We start from the raw sequence: 18,219 nt of genomic DNA, 5'->3' as shown, positions 1-18,219 counted from the left end.
AAAAGGGTGTGAAGAGGAGGAGAAGATGACTGGAGCATTTACGGTAACTATGCTGCCTTTGAGAGATAGCATCGTTGTAACTAATACTGCAGTCTCATTAGCGCAAATTCTAATCTGGCTTTGTGTGAGATTTTCCATTCAGTCCTTGGTTATTGTCCTTTGGTGGAGAGATCTGGCAAATGATATTTCAGTGACCTCATTCCTCTGAAACATACACTTAAACCAGAAATGGAATTCTGAAAAATGGAAATGGTTGGTGGGAAAGGAAAATCTGGAGACCACGCTGTACACCAGTGAACAAATAAAAAATGATTTCTCAAGAGTCAATTGGGCATTCCTTCTTTGGAGCAATTAACAGGTGATGTAGTTCTGGGTGCACTGGTAAGAAAAATTGACCTAATGCAGAAGTGGTAGATTTGATGAGCTGGAAACCAAATTAATTTAACTCTACAGTCAGTCAAAGAGTGGTGGTTTATGTGTGCCAGAACTATTGAATGCACAAAATACATAAAACTTGTTATGTCTTCCATATGTATTTGCAACAGGTTTTCAATAATATTTGTAGGTAAAAGAAAAACACACTTAAAAAAATGACCTGGAATATTTTAGAATTATATTAATTTCTCAAATGTAATATGATTTGCCATGTGATATGTCGCATTGAATTAGATCAAGATTGTTAAATTTAAGGTGTCAATTCAAGTAATTCACTGTGGTTGGTTAGAAAAGCTAAACAGACACTTCTCCAAAGAAGACATACAAATGGCCAACACGTACATGAAAAAATGTTCAACATCACTCATCAGGGGCATGCAAATCATGAGTCAAAAACACAATGAGATGCCACCTCACTCCAATGAGAATATCAAAAACAAAGCAAATCAAAACAAAACAGAGAAACGAAAACAACAAATGTTGGTGAGGGTGTGGGAAAAAATGAACCCTGATACACTGTCGGTGGAAATGTAGACTGGTCTAGCCCCTATGGAAAACAACATGAAGTTTCCTCAAAATATTAAAATTAGATCTACCATATGATCCAGCAATCCCACGCCTTGGTACTTATCCAAAGAAAACAAAAGCACTAATTCAAAGGGATAAATGCACTTCTATGTTCATTGTAGTACTATTTACAATAGCCAAGTTATGGAAACAACCTAAGTACCCACAGATGGATGAGTGAACAAGGAAGATGTGGTATATACATAATAATATAACTTGGCTATAAAAAAAAGGAATCTTGCCATTTTCTGCAAATATCAATGTTAGTGGATAATAAAACTTGCTGGCAATTAATTCTTTGGTTGGCAAATAAAGGTTTAAGCTATTATGTTGCCCTGCTTATTTACACTTAAATATGATTACAATCAACTGCAAACAAATAAAGATAAAAATAAGAAATAAAGGCATATGTACAAAGAAATATAACAAATGAATCTAAGGTATTTATGGATACATAGGAAGAAATAGTAATATACATCAGCTTATAGAAACTGTTTCCTTCTTGCAATGAATGCCAAAATCAGTGTGCTTATGTTCCTTAGTGTGACATGATGAGAAAACACAGAGGTTAGCAATCTAACTGCACCTTGGTTCATATCTCAGGTATATAAATTTCTATATAACTTAGGCAAAGTTCTTAATCTTCCTGATACTCAATTTCCTCATCTCTGTAATGGAATGGTTATGAGGTGAGGAGTATTTCACACCCTGTATATATGGAATTGTATATATGGAATTGTATGTATATATATATCACACCCTGTATATATATATTTCCTTTCCTACCTTTGGTCCAGTTGTTGTGGTAGAATAAGTGTTGGCATGCAATATCTGTCTTACCAGCAAGATAAAACTTTCCAAGTCCAGGGCCATGAAATTAGTGCCCTGTAATATTTTTAACAACCATATCTTTTGAAATTTAAACATTTTTATGGGATGACATTTACATTTTAATTATATGTCCCCTTCTACCACATGTTCACAAATTGAATCATCTGAAACTATTGAATTTTTGCATGAGTCAGATTTTTCATAGCCTGGAAAATGATTTAGAAAAAAATTTTTGCTCACAAACATTTTCACTTGTCCACTTAATTTTCAATACTTTTCAACTAGCTCTATTTTGTGTTCAGATCATAAACCAACACCTTATTCATGCAGCAAAGATGAATGGATGGAATGAAGGAACACTGTATTATAGCTATAGAGTAACTAACACCCCCTGGTGAAAATGGGACTGTGACTATTGCTGGTTTTAGGATATTAGGAGGCACAGTTTCTGAGCTGACAACATACGTGCTTAGACTCTGAAAAACAAGGAATCAGAGAAGTTGATAGCTTACAACTACAGGATTACATGCTCTCAATTTTTACCCAGTTATGACAATACTGGAAGTTGCCTGGTTTCAGATTCTGGGTCACTCTCATTCCATTTTATCAGAATAAATAAACTATGCAGTAACCTTAACATAATTTCACCAATCCAGCAGAACCCATGTTCTAATGTCAAAGGTTCCTTGTGATGGCTTGTATTTAAAATTCACAATGTTGGGCCTCCCCGGTGGCGCAGCGGTTGAGCGCTGGGTTGCGAAGCTGCCTGCAGCCTCAGCAGCACCGGTCCGATCCCCGGCTGCTCCCCGGCCACCGGAGGAGGGTCCCACATGGCGCGAAGACCTCTCCTGCCGCCCGCTGCTCCCCTCAGCAGTGTACTTCTGTCCCTCTGCCTGCTCTGCTCCCTGCTCTGGCTCTGGTGAATTCTCTCACCCTCCCGCGCTTCTGACTGTACCCAGTGCTTATATAAATAAATAAATAAATCTTTAAAAATAAAATAAAATTCACAATGTTGTTTTGGTTGTGCTGGTTTATATAATTCTAGGAGCCATTTTCAACCACTTATACCCATAAATATCCTAAACATTTTTTACTTAATTCTCTAAGTCAGTTAATGTGTTCATATTTCCAGTTAATATTGAGTTTTTAGCTTCACTATAGCATCATACAGTATCACCATATTATAATATTAATCTTGGCTTATAAAATCTGCCTTATATAGAAAATGATATGCAATTATATGATGACTTACAAGACATTTTGGATTTTCCATTAAGTTCACAGTAGCAAATTCCCATTGGGGGTGAGGTGAGACTAAATTCTAACAACCCAAGCAGAATGATTTCTCAATGATTGGTAAAAAGTTCAAGTTGAGTTGAAAAGATCTCCTGTTTTTTTTGCCCATTCAATTACCTTTCTTTGACAGCAGAGTCCTGATTTTCATTTGACAAACCATGATCGTCCTGTGTACTATCATGGCTTGGGAGTTTCTGATGCCATCACCAGACTCCAAGTGTGGGGGATAGTTCTGGTCTAACTGTCCACATAGCCCAAACCTCTGGCCAGAGCAATTTCATTAACGATGGTCTCTTGACTAAGCTGTTTGCAGGAGAGTTGACCACAGGACCTTTACTGAATTATTGGTGGGTGAGAGGAGGAGGAGCTCTCCTTCCTAAGGGGCTTCTGAGCTGCTGTCCTACAAGCCTGGGGAAGTGACATCTTTCCCACCACATCAGGGAAACCATCCTAGAATGACCTAGAATGAAGTGCACATCTTAAAAACCAAGGCTGAGATAGACAGACTCCTGGTAACAGTATTATAATCTGAGTTTGCCAAGAGTAATATCTACTCCCCAAATTATAAATAAGTGAGATAACATTTCCTTTTCATATTCAGTAGGTTTGTTTGAACAATTTTATTTTATTTATTTTTTTTTAAAGATTTATTTTTATTTATTTATACAAGCACTGGGTACAGTCAGAAGCGCGGGAGGGTGAGAGAATTCACCAGAGCCAGAGCGGGGAGCAGAGCAGGCAGAAGGACCGAAGGACACTGCTGAGGGGAGCAGCGGGCGGCAGGAGAGGTCTGCGCGCCATGTGGGACCCTCCTCCGGTGGCCGGGGAGCAGCTGGGGAACGAACCGGCGCTGCAGAGGCCGCGGGCAGCTTCGCAACCCAGCGCTCAACCGCTGCGCCACCGGGGAGGCCCTGTTTGAACAATTTTAATGGGATATATGTCACTTGTAACCAGGATAATATAATTCATATATAACCTTTGCATTTTAGTTCCAAGAAACATCCCACATCCCGATGCCACTGGGTTTGATTTTGTCCGTTGTTAGCAATCACAAGCCTAGTGTTACCCTCCTCAGTACTTTACATATTTCTAGTTAATTTGCAATTATTCATTTACTATTTGTCTCCGCTACAGACTGTACACTCTGTGAGATCAGGGGACTTGGGTTTGCTCACCACTGCCTTTCCAGCATCTAGCCCCATTCCTGGCACATAAAAAAATACTCAATAATAATTTCCCCATAAAATATACAATGTAGGGCCACCATCTTTATTATAGGACATATTCTACTCTGAAGCCCTGACCTAGCCCAGTCTCCTAGAACAAAATTTGGGCACCAAGTTTGACATCTTCTTTTCATGTCTTTCTAATTCATCTTTCCTTGCTTCTAAGCTATTTTCAATCTCTTTTCCTTCAAGGTAGTTGTAAATAATAGTTGGATCAATGGACTTGTGAATAACAGCTGGATTTTGAGAAGACTTTTATGACACATCACTAAATAAATATAATAATTTGTGTTCAAGAGATCCGTGCTTTCTGATGCTTAACCATGATGTCTATTAGAGCCATGGTTTAGGGACACTGGATGGTATTCAGGGGATGCCACTAAGATTTTGGTAAGCTGTGGTGCTCCCTGAACTGGGAGTAGCTATGCCTTCCTTCCAAGGTCACTGCAGTCGAGGTACTGTGGATGAGAGGAGCTAGACTCCATCCTGGCCCTCATGACTGTGCTTTAAGTACAGGTGCTCAGGTGCACAGGGTGAATGGTGGTCTGATACATCTGGGTTCCTTAGAAAGTCACTAAGAGACAACCTTCTCTACCCAACCTCCAGCACAAATACAAATGTCATCTCAACTGATATCTCAGCTTTGAATAAATAAATAAAATACATGATCTGAGTTTTGGACTATAATAGAACAAAATTTCTCTTGATTAAAACTCTTTTTTAAATGCCAAATGATACTCTAATAAAGAGAAATTAATATAGAAGTTAGAAACTTTGAACCATCCTAATCATAATTTCATTTTAACAATGTAGTGACAAAATCATTGCTGTCTTGTCAATTTCTCAGTTTACAAAAAGTGGGAAAATGTATTTTATGCATATTAACCTGCCTACGTGTCTATGCTAATATTAAACATAAGTGGTAGCGTTCTTGCCTCCTCTGTAGGTGAACCCACAAACTATCCTCATAATTTATTGTATTTATCTGTAAGTTTTCTTTTTACCATTGCTTCCTTTCCCCCACTCCTAGTAAAACTAGTTCTCCTGTCAATTTTAAAATACTTGTGACATAAGAACCTATTTCTGAACATCCCTTCAAAGTCCTCAGAGAGTTGACAGTCACTTTGGGGGTGACATTCCCACTTAATTCTTCTGAAAATGTTCTGGAGGAGTCTCTTCAAATAATTTTGAAGCAGCTATATTTAGAAATCAAATCTCTGAAGATGATTTATGAAAATCTTCTCTCTTTTGTTAAAACAATTTTAAAAGAGGCCTTTTCGTTCTCAGACTAGACACTCCCCTGCTTCTGGTACAATTTCCTATTTGTGTGGGTGATCAAGAATGACAGCTGACCTGTATTACTTAATTTTTCATGTTGGTGATTATAGAAATTACCACAGATTAAGTTAATTTATCTTGGGTGTCAACAGTATGACCTGTAACATTCACTTATGGCTGATTTTTAGAATTCTTAAAAAATGTAAACCAAGTAAATAATGAGGTAGGTTATCACTTAAAAAAATCTAATGAGAATGTAATTAGAGCAAACTAGAACTGATCAAGAAGGATTCTGGAAGAGAAATCAACTTCATGGATTATCCTACCTCTTAAAATTGTAACTGATGGTCATGAGATATCCTCCTGGTCTTGACATACTACACTAGCAGTACCTGGAAGTCACTAACCCATTGCTTTATGAAGCCAATAGAAATATTTGTAAGAATGGTTAAAGCCACACTGGGGAGTAAGAACTATCATGAATTTGCTCCACAATTTACTTCAATATTAAGTCACAAGCAGCAACAAAAGCTAATATTGTGAGGTTTTTACTTAAACTTCTAACTTCTCCACATTAAGAAATTAGAAACAATCTTCACTTAAATTTGATTAGGAGAGTAATTGCCACTCTAATTTGACCAGGATTCCTCCATTTTTTGCTCAAAGTCTGCCTATCCTGTATTAATAGTGCCAGTTTTGTCTCCTATCAGTGTGCAGCATAGTCTGCGTGGGCTGTCATTTGCAGAAGATTCTCATTCTCTCTTTAGTAATACCTTCTACCTATTTTAAGTACCCTTTCTGCCACTCCTGAAGAGGCTTGTTTTCCCTAAAACTGTCTTCAGAATGCTTCTTTCTAGCAGATGGAATGACAGGGAAATGAATTTCCTGTGTTTTCAAAGTCTCATGGCTCTGAGAGCTACAGTCTACCCTTCTATTTGCCTTGCAATGCTTGACATGAAATATTCCTCAATAATGTTGAGTCCTTATGACATCCATCACAAGCTTTCCATCTGCTTTATTTATTGTATTGTTATGTCTCTAACAGAACACTCTATTTTTTCCTTTATATTCTTCCTCACTATCAGCTAGTCTAACAGATATTCTCTGCCATATTTGAAGATAATATTTACAACCACAATGTTGACAGAACTTTCCATAATCATCTAACCAACCATAAATAATCTAAAATGTTGATGTGGCAAGTGTAACGTGGGACACATACATAGATTATGCACTAGCACTAAAAAAACTAACACATGTCCAGACTTTGCTACAAATTTTTGTAACCAGAAGCTCTGGGTTTGAGGGCAGCTCTACAAATGATTTTGACAAAGTCACAAATGAGAACCATCAAAATCAGTTTTGTTCAAGAATAATTTTAATTTTTTTAAAGAGTTCAGCATAGTCTAGCTTCTTAGGATGCAGGACTACTAGAAATGTCAGTTGGAGATTGAGTACAAATCTGGGAGAGATTTTGGAGGAAGGCTAGCAATTTCCTGCCTTTTGGCATACTATAAATTGTAAAAAGCAGTTTGAATATTTTGAGGAAAGATTTGTAGAAAATTATGCAAATGAGAAAGACAGCAATTGGTAATTAATTCCTAGAGAAAGAGACACTTCAATAAAAGCAATGTAATCCTGGCACATGATTTATTTCTGCAGTAAACCAAAACTGCAGAGTCACAATTATACAAACACATTCAAGTATTATCCCCCTAAACTCTTCCTGATTTGTCCCAGGGGACCTGGCTAGCCCTGATCATCACATGCTCAATGGGGTTTTTGGGACAGAGGTCCCCATATGAAATTTTCTGCATTTGTAAAATATCGTCAGTTTGGAAGCTTGATGCCATTGCTTTACTACTCTGAAATCCTGAATTGATCTTCCCAGAAGATTAAGTAGTTCCAGGGCATTCCATGAGTTCATGGTAACCTCTGTGTTTCCTCTGTGGAGGTGATATTTTAGCAGACTTGAATGTGTTTGAGAGTGAAATCATGGACCCCTCTACGACTTCAATCCTGAAGTCTTATCAAAGAACTATTTGCTTATTTTGCCACCAAAGAAAACTGTATTTCAACAATTTCTGGAGATAGCAGCAGCTGCTATGCTTCCTTGGGATTGAGCAGCACCACCCACAAATGACCTTTGACCTTTCATTTTCCTGAATTCACAAAAACATAGCTGTGTTAAAATAAATAAACAAGTATTTCTTAAATGCCCGCTCTGGGAAAATGATGTGTTAAATGCTTGATTTATTAATTTATTCAACACACATTTATTGAGTGCTGATTATGTGTCAGACACTTTTGTAGGTCTTGGGGCTACAGTAGTGAACAAAATAGACAAAACCACTTTTATACAACTTGTTTTCTAAGAAGGAGCTGGTAATAAACAAAATAAAAATGTGTGGCATGTCAGAGGGTGACAAGTGCTGTGGAGTAAAATAAAGCAGAAAAAGGGAGCAGGGTTGAGATTTTAAATAAGGCACTAAGAAAGGTCTCTTGGAGGTGACATTTTAGCAAAGACTTGTTGGACATGGGAAACTAGAGTGGTGAGGTAGGAATACAAGAGTTTGGTGGCTGGAACTTGGGATGCCTAGACCAGTGACAAGAGAAAAAGAGAGAATTATAGGCTCCATTCCCCCACCTCAAGAACTCTTTGGTCTCAGTAGGGAGATAAGGTTTATTAACACCCAGGGTTGGCAACAAGTCATTAAAGATGGATTCTGTTACGTGGTTCACACAGACCAGTGCATTCTGTGTCAAAGGACGTAGGATATCCATCTTAGCTTTTGCTCAAATGAGCAATAACTAACACTTCCTTAGTGTCTGCTATGCGCAATTTCTCTTCTGAGTATTGGCACAGGCACACCCATGAGTGTGAACTTGCCAAAGGAAGACATCCTCTGGCACCTGTTCCCTTCTAGGGAAGGGTCAGCATAAGGCCATGGTGAGACTTAGAGATGCCTGCAATGACTGGTAGGAAGGGGCTGAGTAGGTCGATGTGCACAAGGTTTGTGACTGAAGGACAAGCAGGAGTTGTCCCAGATATAAGAATATAAAGAGAGATGAGGGGAGTTTAGCTTTGATTTGTTGGCCCCTCAACCTGGATCTCTGGAAGTAGGGAGAGAGAGAGGTAGAGGAAGAGGGCAATCCTGGCTCATTAAAGACCAAGGGGCATCAGTAGCTTGCATGGCACCTTGGCATGGTCCTCTTCCATCATGTGGACAGGGCCACACACACAGGTCTTGTCCTCAGGAGCTTGCAGGATCACCGATATGAACAAGCGTGTGTGTGCAAGGCAGAGGTGGAAAAATGATGGTAAGACCTTCCAGTACTCTCAGTGGGAGCTGAGCACAGCACTGTAAGGAGGGGCCATGGGCCTCCCTATTGGAGCAAGGGGTTAAGCACAGTACTGTGAAGCTATCTGCAGCCTCTGCAGCACAAGTTCGATCCCTGGCCAGGGATCAACCCACATGGTGCAGCAGACCTCTCCTGTCTCGTCCGCTGCTCCCTTCGGCAGTGTATTTCAGTAGATCTACCTGTTCTGCTGGTCTACCTGTTCTACCTACTCTGTCTCTGGTGCATCCTCTCATTCCCCGCACCTCTGATCTGTACCCCAGTTCTTGTATGTATAAATAAATAAATCTTTAAAAACAAAAAAAAAGGGAGGCTGTGTGGAGAGTGTGTGTCTATGGAAAGAGAGGACCAGCAAAGCAGGTCACTGTTATGACTAGTTAGCTCTGTAGAAGCCAGTGTCACACTAACTGCGGGTGAGTGTGTAAGTCCAAGCTGTGTAAGTCATTTGTAGCAAATCTTTATTGAATTGAAATGAGTTTTCACTCTTATCTCCCTGGAAATGGACTTAAGACAAACAGTAGCAGCAGTTAAGTGGCGGGGAGACACAAATATGCAGCTTAGAGGAGGGAGGAACATTGAAATCCAAAAATACTAGCAAAGGCTTCACCTCGGGGTGGGGCATAGCCATGGGCAGCTGCAGAAACTTCACAGATCAATCATTTTATCTTGGTTGACATCGTAAAGAGCGCAAGAAGCCAGGCAAGGTTAGGGATCATGATTTTCCACAGTACAAACTTTGACGGGCTCTTTTTATATCTCCTGAAAACATTCAATTGTCGAGCAGTCACCAGAAACATCTTTCCACCTACATGCTTCCACGGAAGCGTCTTGAACACCAGTAAAAATATATTATACTTAATGTTATGCAATTTTTTTTAAGCAGGGTTTTTTTTGTATAGTATTTTTTAAAAATATGCTAGATCATGAGGAGCAGAGAATTTCTCTCTCGGACCCTTTCATAATTTTTCGAAACCTAATAGCATGATCATAGCCATCCATCCCTTTTTCTTTCTCTGAGAAATGAATCAGGCTGCAAGTCTATGGGCCTGGGATAACAATTACTTATAGATCACCCACTCTTAGGAAGAGGTCTCCAGATTTTAAAGCCTTTGCTGGACTCCATAGTTAACAAAAGGAGAACCTGCCTCCTTTCTTGCCACACAAACCACACCACCTGGATTAGATGTTAGTGCTTCGGGCTGGCAAAAAAAATATTATCTAAATGGGACATTCAAAGCCACATCCCTAGAATTTATGACTGACGTGCCCCTGCGAAGGCGTGGGAGAGATGGAGTGCAGGACAAGACGTGTGGAGAACAAGACTGCCCTCTGGCGGTCGGACCTCAGAGCTGTCGTCAGAACGCTTGCCTTTCTTGCCTGACACCGGCCGTGATTCCCAGAGCAACCTACTGCAAGCCAAATGAAGGAACTGACTGATACCATTTACCGGGAGAGGCCGGCCCCAAGTAGTCCTGGTTTTGTCTGACTGGGCGGGAATGATGGCTACACAGTCTGATCCAGCCTTTGGAGCAAATGTGTCATGCCTCTATTCTATCCATAAGTCAGCTTCTGGAAAGATAAAGTCAGGGTGTTTCTATCTCCATTAAAAATGTCTCTGGTGAATCCTCTCACCCCTGCACCTCTGGCCTACACCCCAGGTCTTGCATGTATTAATAAATAAAGAAATCTTTTTAAAAAGTATATAATTTTTCATCAGTTAAATAAGTATATAATGTCTCCTTGTCCACATCATAGTCTTGTGATGGGGATCGAGTGAAAGCTTATGAAACAGATTAAAAGTATATAGCTCTGAATAAATATTATTTGGGAAAATGCATGTTTACTTAGTAATTTTTTTAAAGATTTATTTATTTATGCATACAAGAGCTGGGTTACAGGCCAGAGGTGTGGGGGGTGAAAGGATTCACCAGAGACAGAGTGGGAACAGAACAGGCAGATTGACTGAAATACACTGTTGAGGGGAGCAGCAGGTGAGACAGGAGAGGTCTGCTGTGCCATGTGGGTCAGCTCACTGGCCATGGATTGAACTTGTGCTGCAATGGCTGTGGACAGCTTGGTAGGTTGGGTCTTAACCCTTGCACCACCAGGAAGGCCCCACTTGGTAATATTTAAAACCTTTATTTCACTTCCATGTTTTAAGATTTTCAGTTAAAATGCGACATCATAATAATATATATATGTATATATATGTATGCATGAGAAATAATTTATATCATTGCAATTTTCTTCCCTTAGGTGCTTTGATAAAGTCTCGTGTTTGATGGTGATTTTAACCTTTGGATGACACTGATCCCTACCCTTTTATGATTCTTCCATAGGGATTTTCTTTAAGGATTATATAACCTACATCTCCAGAGAATCGACACAGTGTAACTACCTCTATCATAAGCACACATGTGTTTGCTGTAGATAGTGGGGAGTATTAGTACCAAGTGAGGATTAAGTTTCCTATGAAGTACATCATCAATCCGGCTTTCTTACAATACTTCCCGGTCACTAAAATACCAGAAAGGGAATGATAATAGACAACTACTAGGAATGCTGAATTTTTTACTCTATTGGGGTAAAAACTGGGTGGTGATACTTGGGTGCAGATGTGGTGGTCATTTTTTTACCCTCACCAGTACAACCACCTCAGTCAAATCTCAAATTCAGAAATAAACCAAGAGGAAATCTATCTTACATGATAGGAAAGCACAATGAAATATGAAGGAACATTTCCAATAAGGAAAAATAGTTACTTAAAGTAAATTTTTAATTATTTTATAATGACTCTGAAAATATTCAAGATCATGTCTGGCAAATGTTGACAATTTCTTTAACCTCATGCTTACCTGTAAGTTCCAAATAACAGGGCAAGAAAGCAAAGGCGGGCTATGACAACCAAGAACAGTCCAGCTGTTTAACTTGCATGTGCAATTAATATTCACAGTGTGGGGCTCAGCACAGCCCATCCCTGCCAGAGGAACCTTAAATACCAAAGGATGAGGGTGTTGAGGTACTAGGATGTGGGGGGCACTCTGGAATTTCCCAAAGCATCATTCTCCACCCTCTCTACACCCTGATTGGTCTTCACTAACTTGACTCATTCGCCAGTAGTCAAAGAAAACGGAAACCTTTCAAACTGCTGAACTAGTTTTCTCTATTTCTTAGAATAAGGTTGGTGCCTTTAATATAACAATTTTCTGTATATTTCAAAAGTTACCATTTAGAATACACTGTTGTTGAGTTTCGTATCTTGACATTGAATCCTAGAGCGCCACAAGCTCCAGAACTCATGAGCACCTGGCTATACTTTTCTTGCTCAGTATCTCTCTGCTTTTGCAGTGGTAGCTGGTGCGTCTACCAAACACATCATTCAGAAATGATATGCAAGTGGCCCAGGGAAATAGCAGAGGGGGGCTGAGGCTGAGGCCCCTCACATAGACTCTGCTGGCTGTGCTCACCTGGCCGTCTGGCTTTCTGCCCCGCTTTCTGTTCTTGTCCTGTCTCTGACCAGCCTTTGATCTTGAATTTGTCCAGAGGCTTCTCCCTGTGCTCACAGGCCTGGAGTGGACATCTTCCTCTCTGCTGATTCTCTGTCCAAACCCAGCCAGCCACGGGCTCAGCTTCCATATCAAGGACCAAATTCTGGCCTCCCTCCCATGCCCCTTTGGGCATCTGACTCTGGCGAGTCCCTGTCTGGCCACACTATTCCTGTCTTGGCACTGACATAGTGTCCTGTCCTGGCTAGGCTACGAGGCCCAAATAGCAGAGCTCTGGCAAAGGCAGGGTATCACCTTCCTCTTCAGAAAAGCGCTGACATTTACTCCATGGTGCAGATAAACTGACATCCAGATACCCACCCAGAGGGGTCCAACACATCTTGGGGTTAATAGAAATACACAGAAAACTATGAAAGATAACATCTTAGATTTTTCTTTAAAAAAAACCTGTATTTTTAAAGAAAAAAAATACTTATTTTTAGTTAGATACCACCTACTGCAGTTCCCATGATTAGGCCTGTTGCCCTGGTACCTGGTGCTCATGTCGAAATGCTAAGTTTTTCTGGAGAACTCAGGCACAGCCCTGACTGACTGTGACTAAGACTGGCTTGGTCTACAAGACCGTAAGGGAATCTGTCCAGGTTGACCCTGTCAGGAAATCAGGCTCTAATTACTCAATGAGCAATTAAAGGAACATTATTTTCTGTAGATGTCTGTTCACCTTTTTTGTCTGGAAAACTTTGACTCAATATTCCAGAAATAAGTCAAACAAGGGTACCTCCTCAGTGGCCCTGTGTCCTGTTTATTCAGGCCCGTGTTCTGTTCCACTCCTATTATGGCATTCAGCACACTGCTTTATAAGTTTTCCTTATGTGTGATGGTTCCCTCTAGACTGTGAACAACTATAGGACAAAGATCGTGCCTCATTCATCTTTGTATGTCCGGCTTTTTATATAGTGGTGTGCAAGCTATGGGCACTTAGCAAATGCTCCAAGAATTAGCACGTATTTCACATCTGAAGGCTCAAGCAGCCTGGATGTTTGTGTCAGGTTACGAAAGAAATGATCCTGTACCTTTGTTCATTTCTTCTATCCTGGCAAATAATCAAATAAGCACCAGTCACATGGAAGAGAAACAGTCAAACAGAAGTTTAATAATAACATGTGTAGGGCCTCCCCGGTGGCGCAGCGGTTGAGCGCTGGGTTGCAAAGCTGCCCACCGCCTCTGCAGCACCGATTTGATTCCCGGCCACCGGGTGAGGGTCCCACATGGCGCGCAGACCTCTCCTGCCGCCCGCTGGTCCCCTCAGCAGTGTACTTCGTCAGTCTGCTTGTTCTGCTCCCCGCTCTGGCTCTGGTGAATTCTCTCACCCTCCCGTACTTCGGACTGTACCCAGTGCTTGTATAAATAAATAAATAAATCCTTAAAAAATAATAATAACATGTGTAGTGCCTGTATACAAGGGAGAGACCCAGCATGAGTGAATAATTTACCATGTGGTTTGAGATGCCATCTTACATAGCTTAACTAAGATAAGGGAGGTTGGGGGAGAAAGTTCTTTAGGGAATTTACAAAGAAGGCACAGTAAACAAAGGTATGCAGATTTAAGATCTGGCTTCTCCACTGACAAGAGATAAGGACACTGGGTCTTCCCAGTACAGTGAGGGAGACACCCTTACAGAGAAATGTGTTTTTCAAAAGCAACCTCCACTCAGCCTTCAGAGTCCCATGAAGTCAACCTTTTGCAAAGACAAATTATGGGGTGGGAGATTTCTGCTCCCCTATACTTGTACCACTTTCCAGGAAGAGAATCAAACTCCAGACCCCAATGTTGGATCTCTAAATAGAAGTGAAGAATTCTGTTTCTTCCTAGAGTTTGGATAATCTCAAGAGGATGTCACCCCACTCTAGCAATGAGAAACACACATCCAACAAAATTAAGACTTTTCTTGAGCACATGTGGAAAGCTAAAGTTGTGAGATAACCAAGTAAACTCAGTTCTGAAGAGACACAAGTTCCTGGAGGGGAGCTGGGGGACACAGATTATCTCTCCTTGGGGAGAGGATGAAAAAGTCATGAAAGTGGGTTGGAAGAAAACAACTGAAATGTGAACAAATTCTAGCGAGATAACTTAGAACACCTGGAAGCCTCAGACCCAGGAGGAACTACAATCACCCACTGTCTTTCTCCAACTTCTCCACGGAGCGCTCACAACAAGGCAGGAAACAACCCCTGACAAAGGGGCAGGCTTCTGAGGAAGGAGCACAAGCAAATCAGTTTGCCTTGGGAGCAGGGGCTGCAAAATGCTCAGGCTCAACAAGGCAGAAACGTTCCTGGAGTGTTACCCAGGAAAGCGACACTGTGCCCTACCCAGGTTCTCCACGGGAAGCCCTGCAGCCACGAGCAGCAGCTGGGAGAAAGAACAAACCATAGATATGTCTCGGGGGACTCTCACTGCCTCCACCCACCTCTCAGCACCTACAATTCTGGAAATCATATTGCTCAGCTTCTGGATGAGCTATGCGGATGAGCCCAATGCCTCTGCCACCAGGCTCGCTAAAGTCTCATCTCCACAAGTACCCACTGCCTGGTGCTATTGATTTCTGACAGTGTCACATGGGGCCTGGTGAGACCAGAGCACAGGGGTTCAGACAAGTGGGATTGGGGTAGGAGGGTTTTTCTGCAGTTGAAGCAGGCATGTAGCTGATGTTCAGAAAGGATCCATTTAAGTGGGCTGGAGTAGGGTTTGAAAAATCCAGTGCATCATCCAGTGCATCTACCACCCACCCCACCCCACTGATCCAATTCCATCCCCCCTCCTTCATTGAGCCCTGGCACTCAAGACTAGATCAAAGTCACATGGCTGGCTGTTTGTTTTTACTTGTTTAATGTCTCCTCTGCCCTGTTCATTTGTAAATTCTGCACATCAGGGTAGCTATCCACTTTGGATTTTGCTAAGTTCTCATTATAAATTAGTGTCTAGCATAGAGCTGGCACTCAGTAAATGCTGCTGAATAAATCAGCAGGCCCTTTGAGAACAGAATAAAATAAAATCAAAAATGATTGTCCTTTCCATGGAAATGATACTGATAGGTCCAGACACACCATTTACATTTAACTGTCTGAGCCACCAGCAAGACAGTGCAATAAGGAGATTGAGAAAAATGTGTGCTCTCATTCACTGGCTTTCAATGCAGCAATTTTGGTCATGGAGTGATTAAAATATATATCCCCGTTCCCTTAAAAAAATAAAAAAAAAGTAGAAAGGAAATACTCAAAAAGTTTTGAGCCTGTCTGCAGGTAGGAAAACATGTGTCACTGGTGGGGCACTCCCCTAAAAATGCAGGCCATCAGCGAGAACCATGTTTGGAAGTGCCTGGCCACTGCAGCCACATCTACCCCATCAGGCAGGCATGCGGATTCCTGGAGCCTGTGCCAGCTCGCTTTTTAATCGGATTCACTGGCAACAGAAAAGGAAGGAAAAAAACTCCAAGGTTTCAGGGTGCATTTTTTTCATTCTCTCCTACAGCTAAAAGGAGGCAAAAGCCTTAGAGGGGATTCACAACCCTTGAATAATAGCCAGAAAGGGACATTAACACAAATTGAAGGTATGTGAGTTCCAGAGAACTGGGTTTCGTTTCTTTTTTTGTTTTTTTTTTCCCCTGGGCTTTCGTATGAGAAATATTTAGTCCTGTCTCTGCATTCAGCTTCCTCGTTCTGTTGGCAAGATGCACCACTGCGCTCAGTTACCCATTTGCCTGGCTTTTTTCCTTCACCAGGAAAGAACAGAACTCAAGGTCAGTAACAAGGGCACAGTCTCTGGACCCCACCCCAAGAGGTTAGGGCAGGGCGTGGGGTTCAGATCCAGCCGGCTCAGCTCAGACTCCTGGAGGACACGGAGGAGGCCTGCTGGTTCTTATCTGCTGCCCTGAGAGAACAGGAAATCTTCTGGCGCCAGGAGAAACCTGTACTTGGCACGGGGACATCCTCCTTTGAAGCAATTAACTTGTCAGATTTTCATATTTCAAAAGCCAGCCAGCAAGAACAAGCAAACAAATGTGGAGCAAATTAACAAAACAGCTCTAAATTTCTTGTTCACTATCAAGGTTTTGCATTTGTTTTCTTTTCTCAATGGGGGATTCTTTCTCATTACCTTCTCTGTTAAAGCTATGTCATTCGGCCAGTGTAACAGCCTTGACATGCCTCTTCTCCCCATATTGGAATATGAAGCTATTTATAACAGGGGGAGGACAGTGAAAAGAAGTTGCTTTACCCTATCAACTTTTGATAATTCTTAAATACACAATTAGCTGTCAGCATTTCAGTCATTCAAATATGAAGATAAAATACGCTTTTGTGCATATTCAATAGCAATTTTTATGACTGGCACATGTTTGGTAAAAGTTTGCCTCTGACATCTGATATAAATAATGGGAAACAGAAAAATGTGTCTCTGCATTGCAGAAAATCAGCTATCTGTTGGTAAAGGCTGGGAATTGCCTTGGTGGAGTTGAGCAGCTGCCTCAATTCCATAAATATTTTTTTAAAGATTTATTTATGCATATAAGAACTGGGGTACAGGCCAGAGGTGTGGGGGGGTGAGAGGATTCACCAGAGACAGAGTGGGGAACAGAACAGGCAGATCGACTGAAATACACTGCTGAGGGGAGCAGCGGGCGAGTCAGGAGAGGTCTGCTGCGCCATGTGGGATGCTCCCTGGCTGGCCGGGGATCGAACTCGTGCTGCAGTGGCTGTGGATAGCTTCATAGGTTACGTCTTAACCCCTTGCACCACCAGGGAGGCCCCATAAATATATTTTTTAAAAGATTTATTTATTTATTTATACAAGCACTGGGTACAGTCAGAAGCGTGGAAGGGTGAGAGAATTCAACAGAGCCAGAATGGGGAGCAGAGCAGGCAGACTGACAAAGACACTGCTGAGGGGAGCAGCGGGCATGGCAGGAGAGGTCTGTGCGCCATGTGGGACCCTCGCTGGTGGCCAGGGATCCAAACAGCACTGCAGAGGCTGCAGGCAGCTTCGCAGCCCAGTGTTCAACTGCTGCGCCACTGAGGAGGCCCCATAAATATTTTTTATTTGCAACTAAGACTGTTGACCCATGGATTGTCCTCCAAAGAATTAAAGCTAATTTATTATGATTACCTGATAATTCCTAACTATGTTACTAATTCAGTTTTACTTTGATAATCTTACTACTCAGATTCAAATTTAATTTGCAAGCTGAGGTGAATCCAAGTCTGCCATTTCAATAATCTCAGTCAATAATCTCAATTATCTCAGTCAGTCTACTTTAGTGAACGGAAATCTAAATGCATTCAGTTAGAGATAAATGTGGAAAACAAGATACAAAAAACACTAGTGATTAAAATGACACAGCAGGGAATCAAGAGATCACATGAAAGAAATAACTTGAAAGGGAGAAATTTGAACAAAGACCTTGAATTTACTTACTAGCAAAGGACAATTAAAAGATAAGGACAAGGGCCTCCCCAGTGGTGCAGCGGGTTGAGCGCAGCGCTATGAAGCCGTCCGCAGCCTCGGCAGCTTAGGTTTGATTCCAGACTGGCCAGGGAGATACCCACATGGCGCAGCAGACCTCTCCTGTCTCGCCTGCTGCTCCCCTCAGCAGTGTATTTTGGTCTCTCTGCCTGTTCTGCTCCCCACTCTGTCTCTGGTGAATCCTCTCACATCCTGCACCTCT

The sequence above is a fragment of the Talpa occidentalis genome, unplaced genomic scaffold, assembly GCF_014898055.3.
Source record: "Talpa occidentalis isolate TD23 unplaced genomic scaffold, MPIMG_talOcc4v2.1 talOcc4.4, whole genome shotgun sequence".
Taxonomy (NCBI): Eukaryota; Metazoa; Chordata; class Mammalia; order Eulipotyphla; family Talpidae; genus Talpa; species Talpa occidentalis.
The sequence above is the reverse complement of the archived record's forward strand: the minus strand, read 5'-3'. Positions refer to the sequence as shown.